This window comes from Myotis nattereri, assembly GCF_964212035.1.
Source record: "Myotis nattereri genome assembly, chromosome: 4".
Lineage (NCBI taxonomy): Eukaryota > Metazoa > Chordata > Mammalia > Chiroptera > Vespertilionidae > Myotis > Myotis nattereri.
Window position 1 is genome coordinate 95851103 of NC_138079.1, and position 13857 is coordinate 95864959.

Sequence of the window (13857 nt, forward strand, 5' to 3'; positions counted from 1 at the left end):
CAATGGGTAGAAGTTGCCTTTGGGTGATGAAAATGTCTGGGAAATAGATAGAGGTCACAATGGTGGTTGTACAACATTGTGAAAATACGAAATGCCACTGAATTGTACAATTTACAATAGCGAATCTTATGTGAATATTACTCCAATAGAAAAAGCCACGAATTCATAATGATACTAAAATAAAAATGTTAAAGAAAGGGGTGGATGAAAAACTGTGATGAACAACTCTAGAAGGATGGATAGAAATAGAAAAACACTCTTTAAGTCACCAAGATAATGAATGATCCAGACAAAAATCTTCAATGGATGTTGTCACCATTGGGAGACAGACTGTTGTGGGACAGGATATTCACACAGGCACCCAGGGAGGAGTAAGTGTCTGTGGTTTTTAAGTCACCCAGCCTGTGGTATGCTGGTATATCAGCCCGAAGGAAGCAAGATAAGATATAACTTACGGACTATAAAACCCATCGTTTAAAGTGTACAAATCAGTGGATTTAGTAAATTCACAGGTTGTACAACCATCACCACTATCCAATTCCAGAGCATGTTCGTCACCCCAAAAAGAAACCCTGTACCCATTAGCATTTACTCCCCATGGCCCTCTTCCCTGGCAACCACTAATCTACTTTCTGTCTCTATGGATTTGCCTCTTTTGATATTTCATATCAATAAAATCCTATGATATGTACTATTTTGTGTGTGGCTTCTTTCATGAAGCTTAACTTTTTTCCAAGCTTCATCCATGCTGCAGTATGTATCAGTACTTTGGTCCCTTTTAATAGCCAAATAATATTCCATGGTATGGGTAGACCACAGTTATTTATTCATTCATTAGTGAATGGACATTTGGGTTATTTCTACTTCCTGGCTATCCTATATAATAAAGAGGTAATATGCAAATTAACCCTCACACCCTCACAAGATGGTTGCCTATGACCAGGCCGGCAGGGGGGTTAGTGAGGGACGACCAAATGACTGAACAAGCAGGCTGCGTGGGACAACCAGGCCAGCAGTGGGGGCGAGGGGGGGGGCGCAGCAATTAGGGGAGACCAGGCCGGGGGGGGGGGTGGGTGCAGTTGGGGGCGACCAGGCCGGCAGGGGAGGCAGTAAGGGGTAACCAGGCTGGCAAGGAGGGGGCAGTTGGGGGCGACCAGGCAGGCAGGCAGGTGAGCGATTAGGAGCCAGCAGTCCAGGATTGTGGGAGGGATGTCCGACTGCCAGTTTGGAGAGGGTGCAGGCTGGGCTGATGGGACTCCCCCACCCCGCATGCACAAATTTCGTGCACTGGGCCTCTAGTTATGAATAACAGCACTGTGAACATTCATGTAAAGTTTTGGGTAGACATAAGTTTTCATTTCTCTTGGTTACATCCGTAGGAGTGGAATTGCTGGGTCCTATGATAACTATGTTTAACCTTTGGAGGAACTACTAGACTGCTTTCCAAAGTGACTGCACAGTTTGACATTCCCTCTAGCTCAGTATGAAACTTCCGGTTGCCTGAAGTTTAATCTTCTTGGGAAACTCTTGGACCCAGTGTAAGACATGCATTCCCTAAGGGGCAAGGGTGCTGGAGTGTTTATACATCAAAGCCCACAGCCATTGGGTAGGCTCTAGTTACTTCCCTTTTCTGATTGGCTGTGTGAGAGCAGAGTGACTCCAGAGAAAGCCTGTTGATGCTGCCAGTTGGAAGTCAGGTCCGTATGCGTGGAAGTGGTAGGAGGAGGGGATATGGTGGGGGATCCATGGCACCTGCTACTGTTGTTCTTGTGAATTGTTCTAGCATTAACGAGCCGGTCTTCATATCCCCCAAAGGGCTGCAGAGGGCCCATGGCAGTGTTTAAGCTGCACAGCTTCGGGCCTGTGGTGGGTGGCAAAGTACCCTCCCAAAATTCTTGTTCACCTGGAATCTCTGAATCTGACCATATTTGGAAACAGGGTCTTTGTAGATGTAATTAATTAAGGATCTTGCGACAAAGTCATCCTGGATTTAGGGTGGGCCCCAAATCCAATGACAAGTGTCCTTATACAAAGAGGAGGGGACACAGAGAGAAGAGGGCGACGTGAAGATGGAAACAGAAATTGGAGTGGTGTGTCTACAAGCCAGGGGACACCAAAGATCAGGGGTCCTCAAACTACGGCCCGCAGGCCACATGCAAATACAAATATTGTATTTGTTCCCGTTTTGTTTTTTTTACTTCAAAATAAGATATGTGCAGTGTGCATAGGAATTTGTTCATAGTTTTTTTTTAAAACTATAGTCCGGCCCTCCAACGGTCTGAGGGACAGTGAACTGGCCCCCTGTTTAAAAAGTTTGAGGACCCCTGCCAAAGATTGTCGGGAATGCCAGCCTCGGGAGAGAGGCAGGGCCAGATCCTCCCCTGAGCTTCCTGCAGGACCCAGCCCTGCTGATACCTGCGTTCAGGCTCTGGTGTCCAGAACTGTGAGAGAATACATTCCTGTGGTTTAAGTCATCCGGTGTGTGGTACTCAGGACACCAGTGGAGTCTCAGCTGGTTCTTGTGTCCAGGCTTTACCTGGCTCAAAATGCCAGTGCCCAGCCAGTTCCCATGTCCACAGCAGCCCTTCTTATCCGATAGTTCATAGCAGAATCCCCCCTCAGATAGCATGCCAGCCCATCCTATCCTGTGCCACACCCCACCTTCGGCCCAAGTACCTTCCTGTCACACCCCTGCTTTATTTTCTGCACAGGCTGCTGCTCTCTGGCATGACCTGGGAGGATGTGACCTCGGGGAGCCGGCCATTGACATCCGCCCACTCCCTCCGTGTGGTGGAGAGGAGAGGTTTTAGTGAGCCACTGAGACCTGGGTCAAAGTGTTCTCTTTCGAGATGAGCTTAAGAAGCCACCTTGTTCTTTCTTGTGTCTGACTGCGGGAGGCTAATGCATGTTTCCAGCGTCACAAGCCTGCTCTGTTTTTCTTCTCTTAGAAGGTTATCCCAGGACCCAGGCTGCTGGTGGAGGACTTTGAGCAGCAACCGTCTCCTCCCTCCCTCCCTCCCTCCCTCCCTCCCTCCCTCCCTCCCTCCCTTCCTTTTCTTCATGGCGATCTCCTAACACAGGGTCCTGTCCCTGTATCCTGGCATTTATTGTAGGCTCCCGGTGCAGTTGCTAGGGGTCTGGATAGTGGGGTACCTCACCTCTGATACCCACAGCAGCAAGTGTATGATGGGGCAGGAAGGGGGGAGGCTAAGGCACCATCTCCCAGGGGAGGATTAACCACTTTTTAACTGTCACTGCCCCCTCCCCGCCACCCCCTACCCCCCAGCTTCTTCGGGTCTCTCATCTGATTTCTCTTTCATTTCATTTATAACATATGTTTCCTTCACATTTGGGCATGGATTGATCTTTTCTAGCTGAGTAAGGAGCAATGACTCTAATGTGAAGCCTGGTCCTGGTAATTAATTCCCAGACGAATGGAAGCTGTGCCAGGTAACGCGCATGTTTTATCACTGTTAGTGCTTACAACCATCCTGTGAGTGACGTGTTGTTTCCATTTCATAGATGAGGTCAGAGAGGTTAAGTCACCGCCCAATGTCCTTCCCTTTCCTCTCCTCTCCTTCATTTCTCTTAATCCTCACCCGAAGATCTGTTTTTTTTTAAATTATTTTTTTATTGATTTTAGACAAACAGGAAGAGAGAGAGAGAGAGAGAGAGAGAGAGAGAGAGAGAGAGAGACTGATTGGTTGCCTCCCATCTGCTCCTGACCGGGAATTGGACTGGTGACCTTTTGGTGCGCGGGACGACGCTCCAACCAACTGAGCTCTCCTTCATTTTTTAAAACATCTTCCAAAAATGAATAAACTTTATTGTTTAGAGCAATTTTAGGTTCACAACAACATTGAATGAAGGGAAAATACAGAGCTTTCCCTGTACCCTCTGCTCCCACACATTCACAGCCTCTTCCACTACCGACGCCGCCCACAGAGTGGTATGTACTTTACAATGGATGAACCTGGGATTGACCCTTACCTGTGACTTTGGGTGACCTCGCCGAGCGGCTTCCTTCTGGGTGTTCTGGGACAGGACTATTCAATGCCTTCTCCCCTGCAAGGCCTCCGTCAGTGTCAGCAAAACAACACTCCCCCACAACCACCCCCCACCCCAAACCAGGAGTGGGCAATTGTTGGAGAATCAGCATGCAGATGGCCCCTTTCATTCTGTTCCAGGCCTTCCTTTGTGATGTGGTTTTTTTCTCTTCCTCCCTCGAATTTGCATTTTTCTCCTTTTTAGCTGATGATACTCCATGAGCCTTCAGATCTCACAAATATACTTTGATTATGTGGCTCACCATCAGCTCCTTTTATCTTGGGAATAGTTTGCAAACCAAAGCTAGTGAATACAGATCAGCAGAGGGCTCCTGGAGGGGCTGTATCTTCCAGGGTCTACTTCAAGAGCATTGCTGAGGGGCGGGGGATAGAGGCGCTATTGCCTGAGAACTCACACCAACCTGGACATAACCATGCCCCCCCCGCCCCCCCACACCCACCCAGCAGTGCAGAACACAGTACCCACAGCTCAGGTGCCCGCTGCATGGTCACATACATCATGTCTAACTCTCCAGGCTACCTTAAGAGGGAGGTGCCAAGAATGGGTCCATTTTGCAGATCAGCAAACAGAGGCTTAGAGATGTGAAGTCCCTTGCCTGCAGTTACTCAGCTCCTAGCAGGCTGGCCCAGGTGGGTCTGACTCTGAAAAGTGGTACAGAAAAGTGAAGTGGGTTTTCTAAAAATGTGCTCCCAACTGGCTGGAGCCGGGCAGCCTCAGTGCCAGGCTTGGCCCGGCCCCTATTCCCTGGATTCGCTCAGGTTTTCCCAGAAACAGACCCAGGGATGGGCAAGTGATTGATTGAGGAAGGGCGTTCAGGAGAAACTGCAAGGGAGTGAGGGAGGCAGGCAGGGAAAGCGAGAAGACCAGCATTGGAGAGGAGCTCAGCTGGAATCCAGCCCCAGCCTGACCCCTTGGGGAGCTCTGGAGTGCAATTCACATCCCAGCCCTGGTCCTGCCTGGGGCAAGTGTAGGAGCTTCCTAGGGCTGTGGTAAGAAATGACTCAACTCGGTGGCTTAAGACAACAGAAATTCATGCTCTCGTAGTCCTGGAGGCCAGATGTCTGAGTTCAAGGCATGGCGAGGTCACGCTCCCTCCGAAGGCTCTGGGAAAGGACGGTCCCAGGCCTCTCCCCCAGCTCCCGGTGGCCAGCGGCAGGCCTGGGTGTTCCCTGGCTTGTAGATGTACCACTCCGCTCTCCCTGCATCTTCCCAGGGTCTTCTCCCCTGTGTGTCTGTGTCTTCTCTTCTTCGTCCAAGGACATGTGCTTGGCTTTAGGGCCCTTACAGATAATCCAGGATGGTCTTCTGATGCCAGACTCGCTCCTCCAATGACTGATCCGTCATTCACCCTTTCCCATGACTGTTCCACCCTGCGCAGCCCTGCGTCTATTTGGATGGCTTGATTGAAGCCACGGAAACCAGCAATGACTAGTTTATGAGAAAAGATGTAATGCTTTGCAGGGGAATCTCACCGCAAATGAAAGGCAAAGCTGGAAAAGCCAGGCCTTGAAAGGGACAGGGTCCAGAGAGGCTCAGGAAATTTAGGACGGAAGCAAAGGGACTTTCTTCAAGGCCTTACCTTAGAAATGAGTCAACTCCACACCCCGAGCACTTTCTGTTCGGAAGTTCTCCACTCGAGATGCAAATTTCAGAAAGGGGAGCATCCGATTGGCCAGTGGGCGGGGCACCATGATGGACAGCCCCACACCGGCCCTCCTCACTCCCTGGTGCGCCAGCCACACCAGGCTGCTGATGGTTTTGCAAAAACCATGCTCTTCCTCTGGTCTTTGTACCCAGAAGGCCTTGTCTCCTCACTTGCCAAACTCTCCATCCTCCGGAGTGTTCCGTACCCTGGCCCGGGTGAATTAAGGCAACTCTGCTCCCGCAGGGGGTGGGGGCTGGCGGTAGGGGTGGGGGCTGTGCTTACTTCTGTCAGCTCCTTGAGGTGGTCCAGTGTTCTTCCTCCTTGTGCCTCTGTAGCCTCCCGCCAGCCCCTAATCAGCTGCTGGCCCACGGTGCCAGTTCAATAAATAATGACTTTTTGTATGACTTTGGATATTATTCCTGTTCTGTGGGGGAATTTTAGCTGCAGGCAAAAAAGGGCATCTTGTGCAAGAACAAAACTTTCGATTTGTTTTTTCCCCACCTGGGAAATGTGTTGCAGTCAAGCAAGATCTGTGGAGAAGGAAAGAGCAAGATAACTTGAAGGGAGGGGGGTGGGTCAGGGAGAGTGGGCTAGTGGGAAGGAGTGGTGGGCAAACCGGAGGTGTTTAGCTCTGGGGTAAAGGCATAGGGGGAGGCTGGAGTGCCAGGGGTGGGGGCCCGCAGGAGCTGAGGGAATAATCAGGACCAACAGCCATCCCCAGGAAGGCAGGATGACGCGGGCACAAAGACTGACTTTCAAGTCCAAACTCTTTTGCTAGTGAGCCATGTGGATCTGGGCACGTTATTAAGGCCCCAGCGTCTCAGTTTCTTTCATCTGTAAAATGAGCACAGTAGTGCCCACCTGACAGGTTATGTTTCAGGGATTAAAGGGAACAGCCCAGCTTGGTACCTGAATATTATAGTTGCTCAATAAACACACATTCCTTCCTTCCGTTCCTGAAGGATTCATACAGAGAATGATGGTTCTAGGCTAAGCCCAGCCAGCCGTCTGCTTTTGTAAGTGAACTTGCATTGGCACACAGTCAGGCCCACTCATTACAATTGTCAGTGGCTGCTTTCACACTACCAGGGCAGAGGGAAATTGTTGTGCCAGAGATCAGATAGCCGGAAATGCCTTAAATGTTGACCATTCTGGTCCCTGAAGAAAAAACTGCCTGAGCCTTTATGTATGTATAAGACATATATCTTACATATTTAGTCTCCCCTCTCTCTGGGTCATCACTGAGATGTTGCTGTAGACTAGGGGATCCAGCTCAAATGTGGTGGCCAGTCCTGCCAACACGTGGTTGCTTATATAAACATTTCTGTAGATGAACATGCTATCGTCCGTTTTTCTTGAAACATGAGGCCTTCTGTGTCTTCTTGGTTGTGTGTTTGTTTTCCATGTTTGGTAGAGATTGGGCACTAAGAAATGTATTAATTCAGTCAACAGTGTTTATTGAGTGCATGCTACGTGTCAGGGAGTCCTCGGTAAGCTGGGAATAAAGCAGTGAACAGAAGAGACAGCTGTTCTTGCCCTCAAGAGCTTATATTCTGGGGGCAGAGAGAGACAGGGCAGCCATGAACTTACAATGTTGGGTGCTGATAACTGCTGCTATGCACAGCAAGGCCTGGGGACAGGATGGAGCGAGAGGGAGGCTACATTGGTGGTCAGGAAAAGCCATTTTGAACGGATGGTCTCTCTCCTTGAGGGCAGACTAAAATTTCTGTGCTCGAAGAATAAGCACTGTGAGAAAGGGAGGATGAAACTCCCTCCAGGGCTGGTTACAGAAGGGGAACATTCGGAGACTTGGTCTTTTTTCTCCTGGTGTCAGATAACAACATAACAATAAAATAACAGCTAACCTTTCCTTAGCCCTTTCTGCAGGCTGATGTTCTTCTGATTGCTTTTATGTATGTGAACTGTCCAATTCAGTGAATGTAAGTGATGCGAAGGAGAATCGTATGGTATCCTGAGACCCACAGTGGACATGGTCCCGTGGCTGAGATGCCCCTTACATGTCTTGCTTAGACTTGTCTTGAATCTTAGAGGGTCTATATGGCAGCGCTGTCTACGATGGCAACCCCTGCTTCCATATGACTACTGAGCATTTAAAATGTGGCCAGTGCCACTGAGGAACTACATTTTAAATTCTTAAATTTTTAATTAATTTAATATTAAATATCCACAGGTGACTAGTGGTTATGATTTTGGGTGGCATAACTCTAATACATATATTATGTAAAATATGTTCTAAACCTACTATTTTATTCATGTTTCTTGTGTCAAAACCCAGCTAGCCAGTTACTTCATATTTATCTTTAAATCGACTCACCATGTGAGAAGAATCTTTAAAAGAACGCTGCATGCTTCTGCTGAAAAGGAAAGTGTTCCTTTCTTGCCGTGAAGAGAGGTAGCTGTGCAAGTGAACAGTGTGGAAATGAGGCAGGGATACTTGATTCTCACCTGGAAGGGCCCAAGTCTGAGCCTGGAGCTTGCTCTGTGCTGGTTAAAGAGGGAAAGGGGAAATGGACAAGTGTTAGGTATGAAGGCCTTTGTTCCAGCACCACATTGAGGTTTCCTCCTTTGGACAATCAGAAGGACAGAGGAAGAGCCGGAGCCAGAGAGGAATTAGCTGTCTCTCTGTGTGATCAGATTTTCTGACACCATCTGAAAATACTCTTCAGTCCCACCCACCTTGGGAGCATGCAGGCCAACATGGGACACCTGGAAGCTCATGAAGGGCAGCTGTGGCTGCCTTGCTCAGCATTCTCTCCCCAGGCCTGGAACATGTCCCAGCACATAGTAGATGTTCAATGAACAGGTGCTGAGAACTCTACATCCTGCTTTCCCCCGGAGGCTCTTTCACCTCCCCTGCCACACCTGTCATCTTTGCAGTTGTGTCCCTGGCTTGGGGTGTGGGGATGAAGAGGCTGTGCACAATGACAATGTTCAAATGTCTTCTCTCATAGCTAGATCTCTAAAGGAAATGCTCAGTACAGGCCCAGTAGGTTTTTTTTTTTTTTTTTTTTTTTTTTTTTTTTTTTTTTTTTTTTGCCAGGAGTGGTTTTGGTGGGCAGATAATAGGGCAATTGTTAGAGTTAGTGCAGAATTGGGGATGGGCTCAATCAGCATCTTCATAGACCTATAAAATATTCTATTCCTGAACTTTAAAGCAAGGCTTTCTGGGAGACATGGTTCTTTCTAGTGAGCTCAGAGCATCTTGTTTCTCTTTGCAACAGGAATTGGAAAGGTTAGGAACGCTGGCTCTGGTCGTGACTTCACCTCACCTGTCTGTGTGTCTCAGTTTTCCTATCTGTAGAATTGGGCAATGCGCAGTCCTCATTGGGTTCCGGTGAGGATTAAGTGAGCCGACATGGGGAAAGCATGTATAACAGGGCCTGGCACACAGTGAGTACTCATTAGACATTAGCCATTTCTTTTCTTTTTTTGCTAATCCTCCATTGATTTTTAGAGAGAATGGAAGGGAAGGGAGGGAGGGAATGTGAGGAAGAGAGGTAGAGATAGATAAATAGATAGATAAATAGATAGATAGATAGATAGATAGATAGATACTGATTAGTTGCCTCCCACACGTGCCCTGATGGGGTGGGGATGAAACCTACAACCCAAGTACATGTCCTTAGTACATGCCCTTGACTGGGAATCAAACCAGCAACCCTTTGGTGCATAAGCAGATGCTCTAACCACTGAGAAACATGGCCAGGTGGACATTAGCCATTTTTATCATTGTTTTCCTTATCTGGTGCTGTTGTAGAAGACCGGAGAAAAACCAAGCAACACTTAGAGAAATGGAGTTACACAGTTTTATTATGCTGGTGGACTCAGAGGAGGTTGCCTCTCAAATTCTGAGCAAACCAACATGGTGGAAGCCCCTCTTTTATCTCCTTTTGGTGTCTTTGTCCCCCAAATATGGATCATACTTTCGGACCTTTTGTGGGCTTTGCAAAAAGCCCCAGGTGTTGGGGGTCTTGAGACCATACCTAAGGGCCTGGCCTGGCACCAGTGCTGATAATGTCCCTCCAGGGACTGTGCCATGGTTGATGGCCTCTGTAAGATGTGAGCATTTAGGTAACAGGTCTTGCAAGACCAGTTTGTGGAGAAAGGGGCAGTGACTTAATTAGAGGTTATCAAGAATGTACACTGGGCTTGCTGGCACAGATTCAGATTGCTAGCCTCCCCTCCCCGCCCTCGCCCCAAATATCAGGGTTGCATTGGAATTAGCCTTTTAGCCTTCTCAGTGGGGCCACGGAGAAGCTGCCAGTCCCTCAGCCTCCTTGAGAGCCTCTCCTGGACTTGCCTTGTCCTTGGCAACGTTTGCAGCACTCAAGCCCTTATGTGTGCGGATCAGGGGGCACATCCGCTCCCTGGGCTCTGACCTTTGCACCAGCTGGCTTTTGTTCACTGAGGCACTTTTATGAGTCGCTTTTCGCTGTGCACTGTCGGGCAGAGGACTTGTTTTCCAGGCTACTGACAGCAGCCTTCAGTTCTCATCTCCTGAGCTGCTGTGAAGTTTGAAAAGGGTAGAGTTGGGAGGTGGAGAATGAGGCACATATATTGGAAAAACGTGAGCTCTAGAATTGGACCATGGTCTGACTGAGGTCTTCTCCTCTCAATATCCATGCTCGAGTAATAATTGCTACATGGGAGTGGCTATGCCGAGTCTGTCTGTAGCACACATTCCTCCCAGGAACCACTCTGCCCCACCCTGTGGTTCTGGAAGGGACTGCCAATCATGACACTCATTCACCTGGAAGAGAGTTTTGTGATCCAAGATGGCCAATCATAGAGCCCCAACCTCCCAGTGACATAATTCTAGAAAGGGGCATGTGACCCAAACAGGACCATTGAGATTCTTCTCTGGGATTCTTCTTTGGGGAGAGAGATGCTCTTATTCTCCCAGGTTTACTTGGCCAGGAGGAAGTAAACTTTGTCATGGGGATAGAGCCTGCAAAACAGAAGCAAGTGAAGCTAATGGATGGGTAAAGATAGAGTCCTGATGATAAACTTTCAGCTCCTGGATACAGCCATGCTTGAATCCAGTAACCCCTTTGAGCTCTGCAATTCTGGGAGCCCTTTTTAGCTTAGACTATTTTAGCTTAGGTTTCTGTAACTTGAAACTGAATGAGTCCTAAGACTGTAAGATTTATTGAGCACTTGCCTTGTGCCAGACACTGAGCTAAGAATTTAATGAGCATTGACGGATTCATCTTGGGTGAGTTGCTTCATCTCTTAGAGACTCCACTTGCTGGTATGTAAAATGGATGTAATATTATAAGAATAGGATTGTTGTGAGGCTTAAGTGAAGTAAAGCATACCAAGTGCCTGGCACATAGTAGGTTCTTGCTAAATATGAGATACTTTTCTTGGACTAGAGAACTCTGTGATAGACATCTCTATAGGTACTTTTTGGAGCAATTGTCTCACTACTTCCCAAAGGGGAGTTGCAGAATCAAAGGATATGCACACATAGCAGCTAACTGCTCCCCCGAAACATGCCAGTTGTGTTAGTTATCTGTTGCTATGTAACAAGTCACCCCAAATTTACTGTCCTTAAAAGAACACACCTCTATTGTTTCACCATTTCTGTAGGTCAGGAAAATGGGCTTGGACTGGTGAGTTCTCTGCTTCACTGTCTTCCAATGAGTCATCTGCTGAGGATGGGGTCTCATTTGAAAGCTCAACTGGGGAAGGATCTGATTCCAAGCTCACTCATGTTGTTGGCAGAAATCATTTGTTCCTGGGCTGTATCCTGAGGATCTCACTGCCTCACTGGTGTTGGCTAGAAGGCCATGTACAGTTTCTGACCACGTTGGCCTTTCTGACATGAAGCATATAAGCCAAGAAGGCAAACAGAGAAAGCCAGCCAGCAAGATGGAAATGATGACTCATGTAATATAATCACAGAAATGACATTCCATCACCTTTGTTGTGTTCTGTTGGTGACAAGCAAGTCTTGGGCACTGTCCACACTCACAAAGAAGGGGGTTACACAAGGATGTGATTACCTGGAGGTGGGATCATTGGGGACCATTACTTACAAAAAATCACTTGTGCTCTTTGTGCCCTGCCTAAGAAATCTTGCCTAACTCAACACCACAAGGATTTCCTCTTACATTCACCTCTAGTTTTATAGCTTTAATTTTTACATGTAGGCATGTGATCCATGTAGAGTTGATTTTTATATGTGCAAGGTAAGGATCGAAGTTTATTTTTATTTTTGCATATGATGTTCAATTGAGGGATACAATGGTAGTTGAAAACTTTACATGAAATATGATTACAATTCTAACAATAATATCTTACATATTGTGAGTACTTGCTATGTGTAGGGTTCTCTGAGTGTTTTACTTGCATTATTTCATTTGCTTTTCAGATGACGGAAGAACTACTTTAAGTCTTCTCAGTGCTATGCATCTAATGAGTTGGAACCCACCCTTGACAAACCTGTAGTGATCCATGAGATATTTTGTTAAGTTAACACAGCAAGATGTAGAGCAAGCATGTCAAACTTGTGGCCGAAGGGCCGCATGTTTGACATGCTTGATGTAGAGTATACTGCCATTTGTGTAAAAAAGAGTGCATTCACAGCCATGTATACACACATGCACAAAACCATATTTTCTTACACAAATTATCTGTGTGTGTGTCTTTTTAATTTTTAAAAATATTTTTATTGATTTCAGAGAGGAAGGGAGGAGAGAGAGATAGAAACATCAATGATGAGAGAGAATCAATTGATTGGCTGCCTCCTGCACACCCCATCCTGGGGATCGAGCCCACAACCCAGGGAATATGCCCCCAACCAGGAATGGAACTGTGACCTCCTGGTTCATAGGCCGACGCTTAGCCACACTTTGGAAAGATAAATAAATTGCTAAGCGTGGTTGGCTCTGGGGATGGGAGCTGGTGAACGTGGTGGCTGGGATCAGGAGAGGAAGAGAGACAGGATGGCGTTTTGTACCTGTGGAATTTTAAAACTTGTGTATTTCTCAATTTGTGTCAACATTACTTACAAAAGGAATACACAAAGTTAGAGAAAAAGAAAGAAAGACAGAAATCCTGGCGATCTGCCCTCAAAACCTGTATTCTTATCTACCATCATGGCTCTATGTATTCTTTTACTGCTTCCCGTCTCTTTGCCTCCACATTCCCACCTGCTCACTGGGGATGATAACAGCACCTGTTTCCTAGAATCGCTGTGAGTTCTGAGACGATGCAGGCAAACACTCAGAACAGGGCCCTGCGCCCAGAGAAAGCTTAGGAAACACTATTATCACTGTTGTGTTCCCAGAAAACATGATTAGAATGAAATGCACCTTTATTGTATTATATTCTTTATTAAATTACACTTTATTATATTATCATATTAATACACGTTGGTCAAGGTTTCTCTGGCTGTGGGATAACAGGCAGCTTTTATTTTCTGTCTTTGTTCCAAGATTAAAAAATGGGTAACGTACTACTTTTAGGCTAAACATTTCAACTCCTTCTCGGCCCAGCCACCCTTTAACCCCCCCCCCCCCCCCGAGCCTCTGGGTTGCATGTTCTCTGGAGGTTCTATTCAGACTTTAGGTAATGACTGAGGGTGGATAAGGCCAGGCTTGTCTGCTCTGTGTCTAGACGACTGATGTCCCTTGGCTCTGGTGGAAATGAGGTGCTTCTTGACACTGGAAAAATGTTTCCAAACTAAACGCAGAGCCAGGGAGAATGGAAGCAGGGAGGGAGGGCGGCTAATGCGCTTCCATGAGTAGGTAATGATGCCCGCTTTTCAGATGGGAGGCACGTTTCAGGCAGGCAGATGAGTTGGGGCGTGGAGATAATTGGCTGACTTGTTGGGGCTTCCAGTTAAGCTGCTATTTTTGTCTCGATGATCTGGAACTACAGGGGCAGCTGACCGGATGTGTTTTGGAGACATCACTTACCCAGCTTCTATCCCGCACACTGCATGCATGGGTGTCTCTCTGGGGAGGACTGGCAGAAAGTGCAGCCGAGTGTCTTGCAGCTGATGCCCCAATCGCGGATGCAATGTAGTTTGGTGTCCCCACTTTGGGGACGCCTTCTATTGCTGTCCTGCTTTGGACATCTTCCTACTGTCTTTTGTAGCGGAGTGGAGACCAGAC